We start from the raw sequence: 9,197 nt of genomic DNA on the forward strand, positions 1-9,197 counted from the left end.
GTAAGGGTGGGCCTATAATATAGACTACAATTAGGAGTTGCAAATACTTGGGGAAATTCTTTTAGTATAAATGAGTTTCCTTTGATATACTTGCTTTATTTTCAGTCTTTCTGTGTACAAAGATCTCCCTATGTCTGTTACAGAGAGAGATTTTTGGCTTAATGTTGATTTGTTTGGTAATCTTGGATGAGCAGAAGTTAAATTTTATCTGGAAATATCTTGGTTAGTAAAGGTTAAAGTAGAAAAGAGGAATTCAGCTCAATTCCTCATAGTTTTTTCACTAGTTTAGGAAATAGATAACATGCTTCTGGAGAATGGTGTTGGGATTACTGTGTTGCTTCATCTTAGATCTTCAAAAGAGCATGCATGTAGGTCATTAAGAAATCTAGGGCCCTGAAAAGTCCATAAGAAAAGGTCAAGGGAACACCAGAGGATTTGGAGGAGCAAAACGCAAGTTATATAGCTTCATTTAAAAGACAAATAGGGCCATTTTTTAAGTACATGGCATGTCATACAAGGTTGATGATTTGGTCCTAAATGCCTTGTTTAGTAGATCAGGAAGTGGGGGTCTTGGTGTTTATTGCTGCCCATGGCTTTTTTTCCGCATGGTCATATGTAAAGATCTAGCACATCACATTTTTTACATAATGGAGGCGGGACTAAACGTGTATGTATAGACATTCAGGGAGGTTAGATTGAATTAAAAATGGTCACCCAATCTAAGGTAAATTGGGATGGGGGTGGCTAGTGAAAGGGCTTGGGAGGATCAGGGGGGCAAGCGGGGAAGGGATCATGGGGGGCAAGAGGGGTCTGCAGGGAGGGTTGGGGGGGCAAGTGAAGTCCTTAGAGGGGGATCAGGGGAATTGGGGAGTATGTGGGATTGGGGGGGGGGTCTGGGAGGGTTTGGCAGGATCAGGGGAGGCTAATGGGATCTGCAGGGAGGCTTGGGGGCATGTGGAGTCTCTCTTGCCACTCCAGTACCAGGGGCTATTTTTAATCCCGCGACTCACCCCGGCAAACCCACTCCAATTTACTTTCTCAGCTTCCAGCACTGGTGAATGCCAGTAAAATTGGTGCTGTGAGCAGCTTGCAGGATGTGGCATTTGGTGGGCTCAGGGGGGCTGGCTAGTCCACAGGGAGGGGGGGCATCCATCTGGAGGAAGGGTGAGGGGCTAAAAGTAGCCCAGCGCTGAGGGACAGGGTAAGAAAAACGCAGCCCTGGAGCTGGGGCCAGTGGCTGAGCTTCCCCAGCCCTGAAGCTGTGCTGGGAACTGTACAGAAGTTCACTTAGGACTTCTTGCCTGACCCAAGCCAAGTTTGACTACCTCGGAGGTCCAGTTAACTCGCATCAAGGCAGCCATTTTTAGACTGATCTCAACTTTCAGAACTTCTGTATAATTTGCACTTAGATGGACCTAGCTAGGGATCTAATTATAGGTCGATCTAAATGTAAGGTCTGAATCTGGGCAAACTAAGTTAGATTGGGTGACCTGAATGTCTGTATGTACCCAAAGTATCTAGGACTTTTTTTAAAAAACCCAACATATTAAGATTCAATAAATCCACCTTTAACTGATAAAGTTTTTCCACCTTGCCTTGCTATTTCCAGGAGGAAGCTTAAGGAAAGCATGGTGACCACATCTACTGTGATACTGCAGAGAGGGGGAGAGGTATGGTCTCCAAGGTGATTTTAAATCACTAAGAAACTTGTGTAGAGATTAAAATCAATGCTTTAAATTTAACCAGAAAACAAACTGTAAACCACAGAAGATTACAAAACACCTGCCTAATGTGCTCTGTGTGTGAAGTATTACTTCATAGCAAGAGTGAGCAGCTGTAATCTGCACCAGCTGTACTTCCTGAGTGATTCTCTGGGGCGGTTTCATATAGCTTGTGTTATATTTATCCAATACCAAAGTGACAACGAAAAGGATCTCTATGGTGAGGAATACAGCTTTCTTGAACTAAAAGTACAAAGAAGTTAGGCCTCTGTCGTTGTTCACCAGATTGTAAATTAATAAACATATCCCCTCTCCTGTAGAAACCAAGATAACATCCACTGTTTCTTCCAGGTTTTCCCTTTAATCCACAAGTATTAGCTAAAGCTCACGCAGTCTGAGTCTGTCGGCTCTTGCATAGCCCCTAGTTTTGACTATGCATTGAATAAAGGTCTCAACAGCATCAGCAGTGAGCAAGGGAAGAGCAGTATAGAACTGAAAATCCTTTATAAAGCAAAGCCACTGCAGACCACTCTTTTGTGTCCCTTGGGCCTTGCGTGTTTCTTGTACAACTCTGCAGTTTGCTTCATTTGTATATCATGGTAAACATGAAGAATAATCCAGGGAGGGTAGCATTTTAAAGCCACTGTAGTGATATTGGAGAGTGGAAGGTGACAGTCAACCAAATCACTGGGACTGCTGATTGAACAGTATTTTTTTGTGTGTCTTCTTAAATCCAACTGGATTTTAGCGCATATTGATTAAAAACTAAAGCATTTCTTAGTTGCGGAGAGTGTTTTAGTTGTTGGGAAGATAGAGCAATTGCCATAGTGTTAGATTTCTAAGTGGATGGAAGGTGTTACTCATTTTAAAGTATTGCTGCTTAGAGTCAGCTCTCTTAAAACATCATGCTGGTCTGTCTTTCAGATTATTTACTTTTTATATTCCTGGTGGCTCTCTCTACTCAAAGTATGGAGATATATTAAACCTGGAGACACTTGGAGCTCATGCCTGAAGCATTTATGTTCTCTGCTCAGGAAATCATTTATCAAATTCTGTGGTTGAGAATAAGTATTGGTCCAGGATTTTAAATCAAACTTGGAACTTTACTTGTTTATTGTCTACACTTATGTTGGCATGTACAGTAAGGTGTCCAGAGACTATTTGCCATACTCATAATTTATATTATTGTTCTACCAAAAATTGGAACCAGAAATAAATTGTTGTTTCAGCTGGGAAATTCCAGGTTTAGACATCTGAGGGGAGTGTGATCTCACTTCTGTTTTAATGTCACATGCCTGGCTGAAAATAGTACTGATAATAGAAAGGACTGGATGAGTTGCGGGGGGGGGGGGGGGGGGGGGGGGGGGGGGAGAGGGGGAAGAACTGTAGGGCTCTGGAGACTGCAGAGCTTTACATATGTAGTTCACTGTTTGAATTTCAAGCTAAATAGGCTGAGACTAGAGCGGTGTAAAAATGGTTTTTTTGTAATGTCCTTGGCAGTTCTGAAAAATAAGAATAAAAAATTGTTTGGGGTCAGCCCCAAGTTAACATTTTTGTAATATTCAGGCAGTTGAAAAAAAGTGTTTTTGAGCAAAACCAAGCCTTTTGCTTCAGTGTTGGATATTTTTAGCTACCTTTTCTTTAAATAAACATAACATAAATTTGAAAAGCATGGGCCAGATTCACAAGAGGATTTAGGTGCCTTTCACAAAATGGAGTAGGAACTGGTGATGGTTTCCTGTAGTCTAGTAGTTAGCACATCAATTTTGTATCATGCTTAGGTTGCTCATGGTTTGAGACCCCTATGTTTCTATCCCTGCTTCATGATTATGTAAATAGTTATACAAAGGGGAACAATGGGAGAGCTTGGGAGAGGCATCCTCAATTCTCCAGAATGCCATGCAGTTCATTGGTTAGGACATTTCTCCTGGGGTAGGCGACTTCTGTACAAGTTACCACTAAAAATCAGGTCACGAGTATTTCAACCCAGATTCTCTACAAACCAGTCCCTCCGCAGGTGTAGATGCCACTTCCTTCTTTATCGCATGAATTGTGTCCATCTCCTTGTGACCAACCAGAAGCTTTGAGAAAGCTTATTTAGAAAATTTTCATTGTTGTTCTAGCTGAAACTATTTGTGAATTAGTTTGCCAGTGGTTTGGCCACCCCAAAAATTCATTTTTGGTGAATAAATAAATTATTCTTCAAAACAAAAAACAAAACAAACCTCCAAAGAAACCCTTTACCCAGCCATAATATTCACTGAAGCTTACTATGCAAAATGACTTGGTCTCACTATGATTCCCATAATCCAAGTACCTTCAAAATAATGTACCAGTCACTGTCTAAGCTGAAAGTATATTTCTCCTTCCACTTGTATGCGTGGATATGTGTGCGCATAAAATATGTTTGATCTATGGACTTACAGTGTAAATGCAGGCTCTTGGTTTTAAAGAACATGGCCATATACATACATATGTATGTATGTATGTGCGTGTGTATGTATAAGAGTGTGTGTGTATGTGTATGTGTATATAGATATATATATAGCCGTGTTCTTTAAAACCAAGAGCCTGCATTTACACTGTAAGTCCATAGATAAGTGCCTTAATAAGTGCCTTAAATTTCAAAATGCTGAGCACTTCCTTGCTTCCATGAAATAATTTATTTAATTAGTCACTTGTTTAATTTTATTTATTGGTATTACTGTAGCAGTGAGGGAGCCCCATTTCTGGGTCAGAAAACCCATTGTTCTCAGAGTTGGACAAATACAAAAAAAAAAAAAAAAAAAAGCAGTCTGTATCCCAAGTATCTTATGAAAATCAGGCAGGGACCTAAATATGATTTCATGCTGTTAAAGTCCTGTTTCTCATCCCCTCAAAAAAAGGAGGAAGGGAAGGGGAAAGGGCAAGAGGAAGTTGGGGAATGAGTGGGAGAGAGATACATTCATTCTATGGTTAATTTTTCTGTGAAGGGAGTTTCATAAAAGGGTACTTCTACACTTTGATTCGAATACAGTTAAGAAGGATCTTGCCACAAAGTGCTTCCCTACCCCACAACTCGGTAGTCTTGGATACGATAGATAATTTGTCCTAACATCTTTCTTATTTTGAAAGGAGAGGATAGGATTATATTTGGAACAATTTTAAATTTGGATGACTGAAACAGTAACTCTCAATCCTATAACATGCAAGCTCTTTAAAATGGCATATAAAACCATGCAAATACTGGGAATCAAGCGCAGAAATCTTCACTCAGCAATTCAAATATGTATTACTGAATTGGCCAAACCTTCCTTCCCCTCCAGCTTCTCTTTCAGGTAGCTTTAGCATAGAGTTACCAGTTCAAAAAGGAGATAGACTTCTTAGGCAACATCTGCAGGATTCCAGGGAGTGCTTTTAGAACGTGCTTTAGGAAGAAATACTTTGAGGTGGTTACTAGGGCTGTGCGAAACGGCACCATTCCATTTTGACTTGCACATAAATGTTTTGACAGAACAGCATTTCGTTTGGAATTTCATTTCGATTCGAAACTGCTGTTCCATTTCATTTTGTCGAAACAACAGTTTCGCTGTTTTGCCCACAGGCTATAATGGGGAGGCTCAAAACAGCCTATAACTTTGTCATTTATGACCTGATTTGGATGGAACTTGCAGAAATTGTAGCCCCTTCTGAGGGCATGCATCCTGCCAAGTTTCAAGGAGATAGGTGGAGCGGGTTCTGGGAACCTACACCTCAAAGTCTTGAAAGCAAAACTCATGTCACGTGTATGTGTTAAGCCACAGTGGGGTCAAAACTGCAGGCATGCTAGCCCTGCTGAGGCCACAAAACCTGCCAAGTTTCAAGGAGATAGGTGCAGGAGTTTTGGGGAAACTGCACCTCAAGCTGTGGACAAACAAATCTTGTGACATGGGTGCCACTGTGTGTGTTAAGGCGCAGCAGGGTGAAAACTGCAGGCCTGCTAGCCCCTGCTGTGGGCACAAAGCCTGCCAGCTGTCAAGGAGATAGGTGCAGAGCTTCTGAGTTCTGGGGCCCTGCACCTCTGGTTGCTAACAGGCAAAACTCATGGCATGGGTGCTTGTGCAATTGACTGTGTCTGTTTTAGGGCACAGGGGGGTGAAAATTGCAGGCCTGCTAGGCCCTGCTGCAACCACAAAACCTGCCAGCTGTCATGGAGATAGGTGAAGGGGGAGTCTGGGTCCTGGGGCCCTGCACCTCTACCTGCTGACAGGGAAAACTGGAACACAGCTCAGTAACTGACACCAAGGCAGAAAGTAGGGCCATTCAAACAATGCTGCCTTTTATGCAGTTTTTCCATCCCCCAGCTAGAGCACTGGGATTGGAAGGGGCCTCAGGGAAGGATAAAAGTCACTGGTCAGCTACATAGTCAATGACGAGAACAGTCTTTTCCCCCCTTCCCTCTCCTTACTTTAGTTTCTGTTTTCCTGCAGGCAAGCCCAGCTTGAGCTTTGAAACTCGAAATGTTTCAGATCTTTCAAAAGGTTTTGATTTGCCTCGTTTCATTTTGAGGCTGTTTCAAAGCTCCCTGTTTCATTTTGATTTAGCTGTTTCAAGCTCGAAATGAGTCAAAACAGCGTTGAAATTAAGCTGCCAGTGAAATTTCGCACAGCCCTACTGGTTACCTCTTTTTCCATTAACAAAAAAAGTTCCGCTTAGTGTGTGGCTGCTCTTAAAATATATAAAAACCACTAAAAAAAAAGATCACTTTCTGCAAAGGGGAGAAAGCAGTCTATTACCTTGAACAAAGTGCTGCCAAAGAGAGCTTGATTTGCATAGGTTTCCTACCCACAATTCCTCTAATCATGCCTGGGCACCATTATTTTGAGACTCCTAGACAAGAAAGATCAAGGAGCAAGAACTCAGGTAGCATAGCGCTTATTTCCAAGGTCCTAAGAGCTCTTGGCTTCGTTTCAGTGAAGATTTAATGGCAGGAGATATTGTGTTCTTTGACATGAGAGCTGTTTGTAGAGGATTTTATGATGAACATGATACAGAAGTCAGCAGCAGAGTTGCAGTTAAGTCCTACTTATCCAACACCTTTACAAAGCTGTGCTAGATAGGAGTGCTGGCTGTCAAGCAGGACCAAATAGACAGCTTCTTTGGGGCCAGAGACAGGCTTGCAAAGGGACACCTGATTTGCTGCTGCTCACTCTTCCAGACTGTGCATAGGATTTGGGAGATGGATGATGTAGTCACTCATAGGACTGTTACCTCTGGGACAGTAGCATCAGTGGCTGTGAAAGAAGTAAATGTGGACTACAAGGGGGATTATTTTCTTCTGTATGTATATCTATTTGCTTGCTTTATTTTAATCTTTCAAGGATTTTCTTCATTGTGTACAATCTTGGATTGTTTGTGGGGAAGCTTTCCCTGTTAATTATACCCAGGGTGGAAGTACATACTTTTTTCCAGGTTTGACTGAGCCTTGAAGGACCTTATATATGCGGGGGGGGGGGGGGGGGGGTTGGGTTGTTGAGTTGTTTTGCTTTCTGTTGTTGTTTTTTTTAAGTTACCTTCTTTTTAGTGCCATAAAATACCTGGCACAAAGGCTATTGAACTCTGACACTGAGAGATGAGAATAGTGAAGGAGAATGGCCTGTAGCTCATGCTACTCTCCTAGTCTGCTATAAATATTCATTTAAGTGCTTTCCTTGCTGGTATACCCCTGATGATTAGTATGTTGTGTCCAATAAAGTGGGTTAATAGCATTAACATGGCAATAAAATAATAATGTTAATGCCTGAAACAAACAAAACCTCTAAGCTTTTACAGATTTTCCTGCTGAACTCATTTACCAAAGCTTTTCCAATGTAGCTAGCTTCCCATGCAAAATTTGTTTAACATAACACTATTATTGGATCCTTAGACTGGTCAAGGGAAAAAATTGTTTTCCCCCTCACAATCCTTTTCATCTTGCTGGCAATGCTTTCACAATAGCAATTCAACAGGGAAAGTGAGGTGGTTAGGTGCATGTGTTTAGTACATTAAAATGTCTTTATTCTTTGCAGCTTCCCATTTCTATCAGTTCTTGTGTTTGAGCTACAGATTTTTCTATGTGAATAATTATTTTTAGTTTACTAGATCTACAAAGGGAAAAATGGCTCACAGGAATCAGAAGAAAAATTCTGATTGTTTTCTCACTGCAGCAGAAACTTGAAAACCATTGTTAAGAGTTGAACACAATGTTTAGTTTTCAGGGTTCTTTTTTCTTAAGCAAAGAACACAAATCCAAAAAACTGAGAGTAAGCAGGTAGGGCTTGTACTTAAGTGGTGGGACACCTGGGTTCAGGTCAGTCTTTTACCTGAGATTTGAACCACCTCATCCACTAGGAAAATCTCCTAACCTCCATGTTCTTCTAGTTTGATTCTTGATCTTCTGTTGTTGCTGGTCCACTCTGTATGAAACTTTTTGATCTTTCATTGGAGTAGGGACTGGAACCTAGCTGACTGGTCTGGCCACTTGGCTCTAGGGCAGGGGTTGGCAGCCCTTTAGGGGCAGTGAGCCAAGTTAGTGCAGCTTATCTGAAGGTGGGCCACTGTCTCCCACCTGGGAGGTGCTCCCCAGCTGCTGACTTGCCACCAATGTACTTGTGACCCAGCTGCTGTTCCTCATGCTCCACTGCTGATTTCTCTTCCCCGCCACCCCGAATAGCTGCCAATTATCCCAGCCTTGTAGGCCAAATGGAATCACTTTGTGGGCCAGATCCAGTTCATGGGCCAGAGGTTGCCAAACCCTGCTGTAGAGGCAATTTTTCATATTCTTGTTCAATGAATATACATTTTTTTTATATAGAGTGAAACATCAAATAGACAAAATTAAAAGACACCCACTCCAGAATATCCTATAAGTAGAGTGATTAGAGCATACTCCTGAGAGGAGGGTGAAGTAGTTCTAGGTACAGGAGGGAATTAACCCAGGTTATGGCATCCCAACAAGTACATTCATCACTGGGCTTTTTGAAAGGTAAGGATGCTGTCATCATTACCTTCTCCACTATGTGAATCTAGCTACAAGTATTTTGTCTAGATGGAACTACAGTATATGCACTTAAGGTGCCTGTGGGGAAAGACAGCAGCTTTCTTACTCATGGAAAAGACACTAGGGATTTGCCAGATTCTGTTGATTTGAACATTAAAGGCACCGCATAAACTAATGGGTGTGGGAACAGTCTGTTCTCAGCTGTTTGCATCTTATTAGAGCTTCCTACTTTTTTTATTTATTTAGGGCACCTTACTTTTAAAGCCACCTTGACATTGACAAAATCTAGTTATAGGGCTGTTAATGTTATAGCCCTGTAGGCCACTGAGATAAGGTAGAAGGATTAACTGTCCTTCCTGCATATCATGTAGTTTCTGAATGCTAAATGAATCTACCATATGCAGCTTAGAATGTATTTGGCGAATTCCAGACATATTTGCCAGTGGTTTTAAATCACATTTTTTTGGTGAGGCAAAGTC

This window comes from Alligator mississippiensis, chromosome 2, assembly GCF_030867095.1.
Source record: "Alligator mississippiensis isolate rAllMis1 chromosome 2, rAllMis1, whole genome shotgun sequence".
NCBI lineage: Eukaryota > Metazoa > Chordata > Crocodylia > Alligatoridae > Alligator > Alligator mississippiensis.